Genomic DNA, 14,435 nt, shown 5'->3' with positions numbered 1-14,435 from the left:
AGAAACAAATAACTATTTTTTCATGTGGGAGGGCAGGACCAAAGACAGAAGGGAGAAGAGCAAATACATTGAGAGGGAGTGTGGGGATAGCAGTTGGGACAATTTATTAATTTGGTTTCCATCTCATTCTCATAAACAACCTACAGCTGAGTGAATCTGCTTGTTGATCAGTCTCTGCCTGCTGAGTGTTTTCCTGCACCAGGTCCTTGGTCCTACTGCAGGCTGCCCCTTGCTACCCTGCCTGCAGCCAGCACCTCCACCCTGCCAGAGCTTGCTCCCACCTCCGGGGGCTGAGCCCAGCTGCTCCCTGCTCTGGTCCGTGGGGGCACAGGGGGTGACTGTGACTCTGCACCCTTCGGTCACTGCATCATCCTGTTTGCCCTTGCTCTGGAAACTGGGCTGGGGAATCACATATCCTTCCCCAGCTGACTCGTTACAGGAGGAGAAAGAAAACTGTTTTTCTCTCCCCGACTCAGATGTCCCTCAGAGAGATCACTGTGAAGCAGATGCCACCTGTGGGGCCTGGAAAGCAGGGAGGAGGAGCGGGGCAGGTCAAAGCCCTGTGTGGTGCTGTGCAAGGAAAGACAAGAGCTTGCATTTGTCCTCTTCTCACTGAATCTCTGGTGAACCATGTCCTTGCCTGCTGCTCTAATCACTGATTACATGCCGTTTGCCTGTTGCATTAAAGCCGCTTTCCTAATTAATATCATTTTAAAGGGCGGGCTTGGCACGAAGGAGACAAGCTGTTTGGAACTCCAGCAAACACATTTTGTATGCGATCATCCTGAGCAACTCCTGCAGCCTTTCGATGGCGAGCAGGCAGAAAGCACCCGAGCTAATGAACTGTGTTTTAACCACCTGATGCTGGCCAAGGCTTTGATCTCTCAGGTTTGAGGCTGGGTGGAGGAGGGGAGGCAGAGCGCTCTGCCACGCTCCCCAGCACCACCAAAAGTGTTAATCAGCCTGCTCTGCAGTCTGCTGCAGAGTTTGCTTTATTAAAGCTCCCTGCTGCCTGCACACGTTGGCTGGCACAGGCTCGGAGAGAGAAGCAAGCCCTTCCCCAGTGCAGAGCTCAGTGCTGCATTGCAGTCTGCTGCCGGGGAGCCGCGGGTAGGTAACGCAGGTGGGGACGGGTCCTCCCTCGGCTCGCCTGCATCTGCAATCTCTGCATTCCTCTGACAGGGCAGCAAGGAGAGCTGGCAGCAAAACATGCCTTGTAGGGTGCTCTATCCAATTCCTCAGCATCTGGATAGCGTTGCTTGCGCTAGTCTCAGACGTAGTCTATACTGCCTGATGTGGTTTCTGTTCACAGTTACTCTAAAAACCTAAAAATTAATTTCCTTTGAGGTACTTAAAGGGGTAAGCATAATTTTATTTATTATTGTTATAAACTTACCTTACCTCTGCCTAGAGGTCCTCTCTAAGTCTGAGGATGCCATTGTGCTGTTGAAGCACTCAAATTAAATTCTGCTGCCTTTCAAGGACCTGGCAGCCTGAGTATTACAGGCTTTTTAGTTTTCCTATAGGTGTCTCATAAAGAAGATTGAGCAGGATTAAGTCACTTTTGGAGGAAATTGTAGATGATTCAGTTAATTTCCTTTGTCCCCTCCTACCCCTCCTTCTCCCCCCCTCCCCAGTTAGGCTTTTTTCCTTTTCTTTATTTCTTCTGTGACAGCACAGAAATATTTTATTATTTCTTGAAGTTTAATAGCAAATAGCTGCTCTGTTTTGTAATATCTGTAACCACGCTGGATTTGTTGTTTTTAACAGACAATTTTTTCTGGAAGAAAGCTGGTATTTGTTTAAGAATTGTTAGGCATTGCATTTCTAATCTGTAAATATGCATGTGGAAATCTGATTATAATAATTTTGTTCTTTGTGAACAGCTGATTCAGGATTTCTTAGTTCCCCTTGTATTTTTCAGGTATGTATCTCAGCTGGTATTTTTTTTTCCTTTTGTGAAACAAGGATGGCTCAGATTCCTTCTCCTTCCGTGTTTCCTGGTGATACAGTACTGCAGTCTCTGCCTTACTCAGCTTATGTCTAATTGCAGAGCATTTAGCAAAAGAATTCAAATGCAAACTTTAGATGTGCAGTTAACCATCTATTACACTTGCCTTTGTTAGAAGATGTCATCTGAACAGCAAAGATAGGCCTGAAGATTAATTTATCTTTATTAGACTATGTGAAGGTGGGCTTGCATCAGTCTGAATCAAGAACTTGTGATTTGGTAGAGTTTAGGGAAAAGGAAATTTTCTTTCCACTGCAAAGCCAGGATATATCTGTGTAAGTGTGACATCTGTTGCAGCACTGCTTATTGACAGTCTTCTGGGACAAGCTGGCCAGAAGGACTGGATATTGTGGGAATTAAAACTCAGTGCTCGTATGGCAGCTTAACTGCTGAGTGCACACGCTCTGAAGGAAAAACATGATTTACCTAAGATGATCTACTGGGGCTGCATTTCTGGAGCTGTTGAAAAAAATCTCTTGACTGGTGGGAGTCCTGGCTTCCAGGTGCTTCCAAAAGCAAAGTCTCATTGTCAAGATGAAGGCTATGACAAAAGAAGCCAGATATTATTTCACTCTTATTTTAACCTTCCACATCAAAGTTTTCACATGACTAAAACGTTGGTGACACTTGACTACCCTTAAGGAATGGTAGGGGTTAACATAACGTAATATTCCTGCAAGGAAGACATTGGTAAGTGACATAGTTGTTTATGCTGTTAGTGGCCATTTTGGAGCAATTTTTCCTCATTGTTCAGATCCTACTTCAATTCACTTCTTCCAGTGACCCTTGCATGTTAATCCACCACACAGAAGCGTTGCAGTTTTAATTAAAAAGGAAATCTTTATCTCACTAAGCTTAGTCTGCCATCTGATCATGCAGTATGGTTTACAGACAGTATTATCTGTCTAATTTGCATCATAAAACCATGACTTAAGCAAGGCAGAAGACATTGGCAACCCCCAGCAAATAATGTTGCTCTAACCCAAACCAGGCGTGTTTTAAGCAAAACTCGACTGTAAGAATGGAGATGTGTGTCTCTCATGGTGCTGCACACAAGGAGGGTTACAGGGGCACACAGAGCTCAGTGGAATACCTCTTTAAAATAAAACCTGTAGACTGAGTTTGGAGCAGCTCCTGAAATTATATGCTCCAGCTTGACAACAATATAGGAATTTGAGGCAGGATTTACTGGATTAAATTTTTTTGCTTCTGGTATAATGAAGGCTAGTGGTGCCTACTGACCTTTAAAACCTGTGATCTTAAATACTGGCAGTTGTTGTGTCCCCTGTCGCTTGGAACTTCATTAATTAAATTGAGTGGTAAGCTGCAAGGCTGTGAACTGTCCTGAGGGCCTACACGTGACAAAAATTCACACTGGGCTGGGTAGGATCCCCAAATCCCATTGCAACAGGGGACCAGCAGAAGTCCACGACTGGACAAAAATCTCCTCTTAGTTGTCCTTGTGCTTGGATGGAGGTAAAGCAGCTGTCCCAGGGCAGTACAGGCTCAAAGGAGAGCAGTAACACCAGCCTTGCTGCTCAGCTCCCAACTGCACCAGCACATCAAATATAATCTGGGAGTCCCTGAGTGACAACAGAGCCATACAGAACTATTTTTTGCATTATTGTCAGATTTTTAAAACGTTGTGGGAGGAAAGCAGTGGGGGAAGGGAGAGAGAAACTGGATCTTGTATTTCTTATTAGCAGAGGAAGGAGGGAGGTACAAGATCTGAGTTACCCTGTGAGCTCTTTACCTCAGAGGAAGGTGAACCCCACCTGGCAGAAATTAAATGTTAATGTATCAAATTATGTCCAAAAGCACATAAAGCTCAAGGGACACCTTATGATACCCTTTGAAAACAAGATCTAATTTAATTCATTTGCATATCCTGATACCCAATACTGCAAATTGTTCTTGGTAGGTTAATCCACTGCTACCATTAGGCTCCCTTGAGCTTATTGGAAAACTGTAGTCAACAAACTGCAGGCACTGAATTGAAGTGTCTGGTCAGGGAAAGCCAGATCAAACTACATTGTCTTAATTGTGACCTGTTTTGGGATGCAGAAGGGTGGCAGAAACCCTTGGTGGAAAGAAACAGTAAATTGATTTTGCTGAGAACCTCATCAATCACTGGTCACAGTGACCTATGGATCATTAATCTCATTAAAAACTTCAGCCTCGTGGCAAAAGTAATAGCAGACATACTAAAAGCGTGCAAATTAGATATGCTCTCACAAATGCCAATGGGTCTGGCTGGTGTCCCTCAGGAGAACTCAATTTCTAAATTGGGCAAACTTTTCACTGACTCCAGCTACAGCCAGTTACTCTGTGTCAGGTGGCATCTTTAGGAGCTGTGATAACTGCATGGAAGGGATGTGGTCTGTTAGTGAGTCAAGTTTATGTACTCAGTTCAGGGAAGGGAGAGCTGAACAGTGGGCATGGGACATGCTGTGACCTTCTTGACAGCCAATCTTTGCTGCCTGAGCTCTTTGGGTGAGGTGGTTCAAAAAGAGTCTGGGAAGCTGCCCTGGTTCTGGCCCAAATCAGTGGGAGGATATGGCCAAGGCACTGTGTTATGGGATACCATCTTATGTCACGGGCTGGGGAAAAGGACTCCCTGAGAAGGGGTGTGGTTTCCAGTTGGGAACAAGTATGGCAGATTGAGAAATTGGGGTGGGGTGCCACTGGCTGTGGTCATGTCAGCTTGGGCTCAGTGAGCATCTTGCATGTAAATCACCCTCCTTTTTAGCAGACTTTTGTTATTAATATTGTTGCTGCTACTGTTAATTTTCTTATCTCATTGCTGTTTCCAGTAAATTGTTCTTGTTTCAACCCATGATTTTTCACATAATCTCAACTTCATCCCTGGAGCAGGAAGTGGGAGGGAAAATGGGGGAGCAAGTGCTTGGCATCTTGTTTGGGTGAGTCTCAAGAGGGGCTGTGACAGCAACACAACGACAATACACAGGCAACGCTGATTTTCTGTGTGTCTGTGAATCCAAGGAGTTTGCACTTTCTTGAAGGATGATATATGTCAAAGAGTATAGTCAGCTGGTCATGTGGGTCCTTTCAAATACAGCAGAGCCCGTTGTATCACCAAGATCCAGGTTTTGCTGTCATCTGTAGAGTTGTAAGAGCATGCATGCAGTTGCCAAAACTGCTAATGTGCACAGTACAGCTGCAAAACTTGTACTTGTTCCTCTCAGACCTTGTGAACACAATCCATGACTGAGTGCATCTCTAGTCAGATGGCACCTGGCCCTGGTCTCCCAGGCATCCACGTACAGCCATATCAGCCCTGCTGAAGCAAGCCAAATAGCTACCTCTGTTTAGGAATTCAAGTGCATTTGAGAGGGTTGTTCTCAGGGATTTGCACACCCCAGACACTACCTACAAAGGCCAAGACACATTCACTTCCTCCTCCCAAGAATGTTCTCCAGTGGCCCCAGACTCATGCATGCAAATCTCACTCAGCTGTGCTTACCAGCCTCCCAGTTCACCTGAAGACCTGGGGAGCTCTATATCAATCCTCTTATGATTTGACTGCTTGGAATTTTTACTGAATCTTGTGATTAAAAAAATCTAAAATCTTATTGGGTGCAAAAAGTATTTCAGAGCTGCCATATTCAGCACTTCCAGGATATCTGCATATCACATAATGGAGGCTAGTTCATGCTGAGGGTCTGGCCTGCAGCAGTAAGTACTTTGACTTCATTTTCATCCAAACAAAGGCTGTGCATGTAGAGAGCTGTGATGCCAGTGATTATGCTGGAGCAGCTTGGCTGATGTGCCTCCATCTACCATGAAATACACCAGGTCAGGGCCCATGTGCCATAACAGTAAGCTCCATGTTGCACTGTCACCTAGGACTTGAGCATCTTACTGGGTCTGAGAGGTCTGGGACCTTAACAAGCCTTGCAACAGATGAGACTCTCTGAGGCCATTTATTCACCCCTTCCATCCTCACTGCCATGCTCAGGACAAGTGGAGGGGCCCCAGGCATGAAGCCATGTTTCAGGCATTGCCTGTGGCTCTGGTAGATGTCTTGGCTGAGTTGCACTCACTGAAGAGATGAGAGCAATAGGATGTGTTTAGGTACAGCCGTGCTTAGGAAAGACATGTAGTGTAATTCAGCCATTCTCCAGCAGAGGTGGGCAGCTCGGGGCTCAGGACAAGACGCTCACCTCACCCTGTGCCCTGGGTGCTGCTGACATGTCCACACACACACAAGCAGACTTTTCCAGCAGCCTCCTGCCCCTGTTTGCCAACAGTGACATCCAGACCCTGCAAGCACTTCCATATAACAACTTGCTATGTCACAGCTTGGCTGACAGTAAGAGTCAGGAATATAACTGGGGCAACAAACACCATCTGGCCAAGGCTGGCTCTAACAGGCATCTGTGTGTAGCCATCCATACCCTAGTTTGAGCTGGCTCTGTCAGCACCCCAGTGCATGAGGTTTTCTGTGGTAGGACTGGCATGGTGTACGGAGGAGGAAATGGCAGCAGACATGGTCAGAGCAGAAGCAAGCAGTGTGCTTTTGTAGCAGCCTCTGCACTCCTTTATTTGGCTTGGTCACCTCATGAGGAGGATGCTGATGGTTTTCTGCCATGCCTGGGGCAAGTGCATTCTGACCCTGGTGTTGGGAGAGTGAGGAGATGCTCACCTCCAGGTGCAGACTGCAGTGGAGGCTGATAAGATGCCAGGTTTGTTCCCAGAGCACTGCAGAGTGGTCACGGTTTGTGTGCTCCTGAGGGACACAGGCCATGCTGTGCAGGCTGCCAGGGAGCCAGGGCTTGCTCCAGGTGTGAGCTGCAGAGACAGTGTGAACAGGGCTTTTTCTCCTCCAGAGCAGGGTCACAGGACGTCCTGGTGTGTTTGAACACAGGGCACAAACCCAGGCTCAGCCATGAGTGCAGGGGAGCATAGCACATCATTGCTTTTAGACTGTTGAGCTAAATGTGCAATGCCTAATGTTAATATTAACCTATATACTGAATGGTTTGGAAAGTACCTGTTTGTACTGAGCTCTCCCAACTGAAACATTTCAACTGCAGTGTTCTCAGCACAGAATTCATTATTCTGAGACTTGCTTTCCCAGTTAGCTGGAAAGAGCCTGATTGTTTTCACCCTTTCAATGATATTTTAGCTCCTCTAATAGGAGGAGCTTTACCTGAGGTAGATTGATGAGCAGAAATTTCTTTTAAAATGCTAAGAATATGGACAGATTACACATTCTCTGTGAATGGAACTTCTCATGTAATTGGTGTGAATTGAGGGAGAGCCTTTTTAAACTTCATTAGTAATGCAGCCAGTTCTCTCTTCTGACTGGTACAATGCATGTCTGTCGTACAAGGGTATAACTCTGAGCTGTGTACTTTATTAAATGTGAATATGCAAACATGAACTTAGACCAAACTCAGGGTTCTGCTTACACCTCAGCATGAACCCAGGGTCTCTCTCATGTAATTTTGATTGTTCCAGATGCCTGTCTCAATGCTTTCCTGATTAAAGAGCAGATCATATCCCAAATTATTGCCAGCAACCTGGACAGGAACTGCACAGCTCACAGGTACAGCATGGCTGAGCCTGTGGCCAGACTGCTGCTTTCACCTCAAGATTGTTGGTTTCATTTATAGCTTGCAGAATATCTGCCCTGCTTCCACAGATAATACACCATGGAGCTAAAGAGCTTAGGGAAAATATACTTTGTGGGAGTAGATGGACAACATTTAGGTTGTTTTGTTCAGAGAAAAGTTGACTGAGGAAGGAGAACTGTGTTCAAACATAAAAAGGCACTGCAGAGAGGAGGGGATAACCTGTTTGTTACATATGCGGTGAGCAAGACAAGAAGCAAGGTTCTTGAATTGCAGTAAGGTAGAACAAGGCAAAAACTTCTTGTCAGTAAAGAGGTAAGTGGTGGAAACCACTTATGAGGAGGGCATGGAGCTTCCACCATTTCCCCAAATGCTAGTTGGGCATGCCATTGGCAAAGGCAGGGCATAGACCAGCACAAGCAGGGTCAGAAAGAGGAAGAGACTCAGCTCCCCATGGCAGATCTCAGGTCACCATGAGCAGCAGCAGGGAATCTCACTGCCTCTAGCTCCTCCATTAATGGGGTTGCATAAATATCTGGCACAGGTACAACTCGTTCAAATTTATTTTCAAAGCACAATCATTAAATGGCAGAGCAGAGGGCAGGTAAGCTAGTTCTTAGTTATCTGTGCTGCCCACCAGACCACAAATACTCCCATTCTCCTGACACATGAAATTAAGCTAGGCTGAAAATGACTTTTCACCTCAGTATGGCCTAACATAGGGGTGTTAGCAGCAGCCCCAAGTTCTAGGGGACCAAAGGAGACCTTAATTAGGAGCTGTGGCTTTTTCTAGAGAGAAGTGATTTGGTGGGCTACAAAAGTATTCAAAGTGCCCTCTCATGGAGGCCATCATGAGCAATAAGTGATCCTTGTGCCCCGGGTTTGTAAGCGGGTTGTATTTTTACGATGTCAAGCATGCTGCTGTCTTTTCTGCAATAAAGCTCACCTAATCAAAACAAGTCAGAGCTTATCTAATCCCCTAGCCAGAGATATTTCTGTGGTGGCTACAGAGCCAGGTTTCCTAGCAACCTAAAAGGCATTAGACAGGGCTTTGTCGACATTTATCTGTTACACACAAAACCCCCTGTTTGAATAATATCATGGGTGTAACATCAACTGACAAAAGCCAGGAAATTCAGAGCTGGGGCTGATTTTCTATCCTTGCCTCTCATCAGGCTGAAAAACAAAAGGCACAGTCATGTGAGTGATGAGCAGAGCAAACCAACCTTTATGTTTCCTGGCTTTCTCCCAAATGAGATGCCATTCAAATTAGGTGCTTGGTATTAATTTCCTCTGTTTAAGACAGGTTTAATGCTCACATTAGGTAGCATGTTGGCAGTGCTGCCAGTTTCTCCATGGGCTACCATTTTTCCTTGGAGGGGCCAACTGGAGTGAGGAAAGAGATATCCCAGCCCATCTGAAACCTTTGGTTTCTCCATGGTGAAACCAGTTTTCAGATCCATGGGTTTGCAGGTGAAGGCTGCAAGCCTGCTCCGTGCAGGGCGACCATGGCACCTCAGGAGATCACTGTTAGCCCAGGTGGAGCCATGAGGACACACAGGTTAAAAACACTCCATACACAGGTTAAAAACACTCCATCTTCCTGCTAGTGCTCAGCTCTAGATACAGGAAGAGGATTTTCAAAGGTTTCAAGGGATTCTTGAGATGGATCTTGGAATGGATATTTTTTTCAAGAATTTTGAAAACAAAAGGTCAGGGGAAAAAAGGATTTCATGTAGGTGGGGTTTTTTTCCCAGACCAAAAATATACTGAGGACTAATGAATGATCTGAAAAGTGATACTTCAGTAATGTCTTTTATTTCTTCACTTGTAGCAATAGCAGTGTTTAAAATCTTACAACTGGAAGTTTGTGGAGGAGAAGATGAACGAAGGGATAGAAGAACAGCCATTGCTGCTGATTGTCATTTCAAATCCTTTGGGGAAGAGACTTCTGGAAGTGAATGGGAACTGATCACCTTTCTACAGAGTTCTTGAGTCATCCCACAGTATTTAACAGAAAATAATTATTTCACTTCAAATTGATATAATGTGGCTTAAAAGTGCTTGAAGATAAAAAATGTGTTCATTTACACAATATAAGTTATCAGCTGGGATAAATTAACTCTGAATTCTGTGCAATTCTGTATGTGTGCCATCTCTAAATAGGTAGATTTTCATATGTGTATTTGCACTGCTTTAGTAGTTCCATCTCTGGAGCTTTCACAAAATCATAACAGCCATTTTTACATTTGCTTGAGGCCTGACTGAAGGGTTTATCTCCACGCAAATTTTCCAGCCCAGCTGTGAAACCTCTGAAATGGATGGTAAAGAAACTTTTGATGAAACTTAACTATATAGTTGGGTACTTGGCTGCTGTAAGGGAAAATCCACCAGCTGGGCTTCCATCCCTCCATTCTTCACTGTAATCTTCATTAACATAAGAGTTGGTGTTTTGCTCCCCACACATGGATTCCATACTGTTTGAGCTCCAGGAGGCTGCTGGGATAAAGGCATGTGTACAGGCCTCTCTGCTGACCACAGCCAGCATTTCTTTAGCCAGCACAGCATGAATATAAACGTTACACACACCACAATGGAAAGGAATTACTATGCACACTATCACTTTCAAGCCTTTGAAAGAAACAGAAGCAGAAGGAGGTTCTTGCATCATCTTTGCTGTCCATCCATTTGTTCCCCATTTAGCCTCCCCACTGGCAAAGCCTCTATTATGTGCTCAAAGAGCAGACAATGGGAGCCCACTACGGCTGGCAATGCAGGCATTGTTCCATGGGCTCCCTATAGAAATCCCTGCCTTTGCATGACCCCTTTTCCAAAGTTTGGGTTTTTTCTCTCTTGAAGTGGGAGGGTAAGAGGGAAAGGGACAGAGTCTCACAGCTCTGTGCAGATCAGTGGTACGTTCGTGCCCATATATTGAGATGGATAAAATAGCCATAAATTTTTCCCAAAGTGCTTTTTTGTAATGCATGCATGAACTCACTTAACAAGCTTAAAATATTTAGTGAACACTGAAATGAATGGAAAGTGTGGGAGGGGGGGACAAAACTAGCAGAGATAATTGAATACACTTAGCAGTCATAGCAGCTTTACATAGCTGTATCATATTCTCTATGGATAACACAGCTGGGAAAATATGGTTAGAGTTTTAAAATATCTAGGCACTTCTGTCTTAAGATAGTTATCAATAATTGCAAACTTAAACATTAAATATTTTTGGCTTTGTTAAAATATATACCTTTTATTTAATGCATGATAAAATATCGTAAAATAGAGAACATTCTCCCCTTGGCATTTCTTCAGGACTCAGGTAAGCAAAAAGGATCTCTGAGTGGGGCTGTCTAGGAATCTACAGTCTGTCTTGGGGAAACCACAGGCTGCCAAAGACAAGTAAATTAAAACATAGAAGACAGGAGTCCCTCAGACTTGACAGCGTTTGAAATGCCAAATGAGAATAAGGAGATGGGTTGCTATAACACAGGTTCATATCACCTGTGAAACTGGCAAAGTCCTTCAGCACTGGAGAAAATCTTGCCAAATTAAATCATAAGTTTCTGCTTCATTCCAACTGAGCCAAAATTTGCTCCCTTGCCCTAGTTCTGACTAGGACCTCAAACCCACAGACTGCAGCAACACATCCATCTCAGCTCACACCTAATTATCTGCTTAATTAGAGCAGCACTGGGGAAAGTCTGCTCTTTGTTTTCCCTTTCTCTCTGCTGCCTGCTGCCCCTTGTAGCAGCACAAAGCTCTTTGAGTGGCTGAGCCTTCCTGGTCACACATGGCAGGTTCAAGGTGAAGGTTTCTTCTGTTGGGCTTTTCCTCTCTTCTGAGACAATTGACCTTGGTGTCACCACGCAGCTCCTCCCCAGGCCACAGCACTGGCACTGCAGCCACTGCCTCAGCTAGAGCTGGAGACTAACACATGGCTGTTTAATTTGGAAGAGCAATAGGAAGGTCACTGAGGAAGGTAATGCAGTCCTGTTGATTGAACATGTGGATAAGGGCACCACAAAAGCATAATCTGCTTTATTGGGATGCGATAAACCAGGTTTATGTGGGCAGTTGGCAGCAGTGCTTCTGAGTGTTACTCCATCAGATAATCCAGGCAGCAGAGCACTGATGTACCCTTCTGATCCCCTAATATGGCTCGAATCTGAAGATTAGGTAATTTTCATATTTGTAGGGTTTTCTAAAACGATATTATTTATTTCCTACTTTTTTCCTGTTTTTTTACTTATGAAATTCTTATTTCTGTAACTAAGCAAAAGTAGTCTAAGAGGAATATTTCTGATACTCCAAGGGAAAACCCGTCCTTTTCCACCCAGAGTGAAATGTCCAGAAACCCCAGAAGATTCGCTGGGGTTTGCAGACTGACTCAGCCTCAGCAGCTTTGCTGCATGTGAACCTGTGGCTGGGGTGTTCCTGGAGTGAGACTGATCACACACATGGAGCCCAGCTGGTGTGTGACTGGGCAGCACATTTGCTGTATATATCTCTCCAGCCCAGGTGTCACAGCATACACCAGGGAGTTTAGGCCTTGTAAAACAGCTCTGCACAAAATTTGCACACCCTTCTCTGCACCAGGGAGGTTGTGGAGGGAAGGAGGGAGGTGGCTGTGTTGCTAAGGTGTGATGGATGTGATCCAGAGGAAGTTTTGGCAGAAGACAGCCCTATCTTCCATCTCCTGGGATCAGGGTCCTGAATCAGAGCTGTGAGAGGGTTTGTGTGATTCAGCTGCTAGGCAGAGGGACACCTTTCTGACCAGGGAATGTCAAGTCTGTACACATATTTGTTCTCAGGTATTTGGCAGCAGGTCAGACATAGAGACAGTTTAAACTAAGCATAAAATCAGAACTGTGAGGTTTACTTCCAGGGACAACTACTTAAGCTGTAGTTAGGGCTACAGCTTAAGTTCCACAAGATGTGAACATATTTATGGATAAAATTAGGCTAGAAATTAAAAGGATTTTAGCCATGAGAGGAGTGAGGTTCCAAAATAGCTTTCCAATGAGAGTAGAAGGGTTCAGAAGCAGTCAAAACAGTCTGAGATTGAGATTTACATGATACAGTTGCTGAAATATTGAGGGACATGGGCCAAATACTCGAAGGTATATTCCCACCCTGTCTTCCCTGCTTGCTTTCCTTTTGAACCTCTCTGTTACTCTAATTTCTCCTTCTCTTTTTTCCTGTTCTTTTTCTACTTGGATGACAGGCCAGAAAATCCTCTCTGTGCATTTTTCATGTCACTGTTACATCCATTTGGTGGAACAAAGCAAAGGCAAATCCCATCCTGGTTCATCTCAGTGGGCTCATTGGAGTCTGCAGGCAGAGCCAGCGTGGGGCTGACCCTCGGGGCACAGGAGCAGGGGCTGTGGAGGCCATCAGGCCCTGGTGACACAGCAGAGTCCCTGCTGTCCTGGTGCATGGCTGCTTCCCTTGCTCTGTGCCACTGACACACTCATGCCTTGGCAGGCATTCAGTTTCAAAGCTCTGGATTTCTGCTTGGGAAAGCTGATGACACAGTATCTACCCAAGAAGACTGTTGAGGGGTGAGATTCATTTAGGGGATGACTGCTGTGTTTCTGTGCAGCAGAAAGGTGCAAAATGCAGTGAAATACACCTTCAGCTGTAGTGAACATCACTGTAAAGAGAATATTCTGTTTAATTGGAAAGAGAGAGGCAGACCAGATAGCACTTTTGGGGGGAAGTAGGAGGTGCCCTCAGGACCCAGTGCCAGGAGCTGCAGGGCAGCTGCACCTTAACCTGCAATTGGCACTAGCTGTGGGTGCCCATCATGTTTGAAATCCTGTCTTCCCATGCTCAAGAGAGCTGCTCTAAGGCAAAACAACAGTGCCAGGATCCCTGCACTGTACCACTGGCACTGCCACAGAATGCCAATCAATCCTGCACCTACCTCTAGACTCTGAAATGGAGCTTGCAGAGAGTAACTTGTTTTAACATACAATAAACCCAAAGAGGGGCTCTTTGGCAGGGGGTGCTCCTGGCACTGGCTGCTTCAGCTGCACTTGTGCCCACTTGCAGGGACTGGATTTTGCAGCTTGCTGAAGAGTTGTTTGTCTTTCACTACATGTTTTTCTGAAAAAAGCGAGCATGACTTGCAAGAAGTTTGGCCAGTTAACACAAAAGTGATTTAGATGCTAGTCAGACCTTGTCACTTTTTTCTTCTATCACTCTGTTGCAGCAGATGTTTGGGTCATGGGCAGCCACCTGAGAAGTTGCCACAGCTCTGTTAGTTGGCATCAACACCTTCTTTTCACAGAAAGAAAACTGTTGTTTTTCACTGCTTGGGCTGCAATTTGACAAGCACCTCAGCTGTGTATCAGCTAGCTGCCATTGGTCATACTCTCCCCTGCATCCTCGCCATGGGACCCTGCCTCCTTCCTCAAACAGCTCTAACACTCACCAGCTCCAGTGCCCTGGCATTGCAGCATGCCTGACTGGCAGAAAGATATTCACCTTCAATTTTAGCAGGCCAAGGGGGAGGTCCAAATTCACAGGAGCTGGCCAGAGTACAGCCAAGCCTGAGGATTCTGCAGTTAGGTGGGCTCAGGTTGATGAGGAACACCATCCATGTGTTGCTCACAATTTGTGGGGAATTAAAAGGCATCCAGTGGCTTAATTAACCTTGTGTGTGATCCTGCTGTAGCTTTTCTTAATTGCCACAGCAATAAATTCAACTTCTTTCTGTGGAACTTGGTCATTAGAGATGATGCCCCACTACAAACATATCCTTCCTAGTACAATATGAACAGCTGAGTGAAGGGGACTATTGGAACTATTGCAGTTTT

The 14,435-nt window shown here is 45.2% G+C and overlaps 1 long non-coding RNA gene across 4 annotated transcripts in view; it reads left to right on the top strand.

The window, feature by feature from the left end:
• The first annotated feature begins 729 nt into the window (after positions 1–729).
• LOC102063004 (uncharacterized) overlaps positions 730–14,435 on the top strand; it is a 28,694-nt gene continuing 14,988 nt past the window's right edge. Inside the window, exons 1-3 of one of the 4 annotated variants that reach the window (XR_012580716.1) lie at positions 872–888; positions 975–1,110; positions 9,443–10,070. This is a non-coding gene — a long non-coding RNA (uncharacterized LOC102063004). Of the gene's footprint in view, positions 1,111–9,442; positions 10,071–14,435 lie in introns of those variants that run through there. The other 3 variants (XR_012580715.1, XR_012580718.1, XR_012580717.1) reach the window with 3 other exon arrangements.

This window comes from Zonotrichia albicollis, chromosome 6, assembly GCF_047830755.1.
Source record: "Zonotrichia albicollis isolate bZonAlb1 chromosome 6, bZonAlb1.hap1, whole genome shotgun sequence".
In the NCBI taxonomy this organism is placed as follows: Eukaryota; Metazoa; Chordata; class Aves; order Passeriformes; family Passerellidae; genus Zonotrichia; species Zonotrichia albicollis.
Note: the sequence above shows the minus strand (reverse complement) of the source record. Positions and strands in the feature narration are given on the sequence as shown.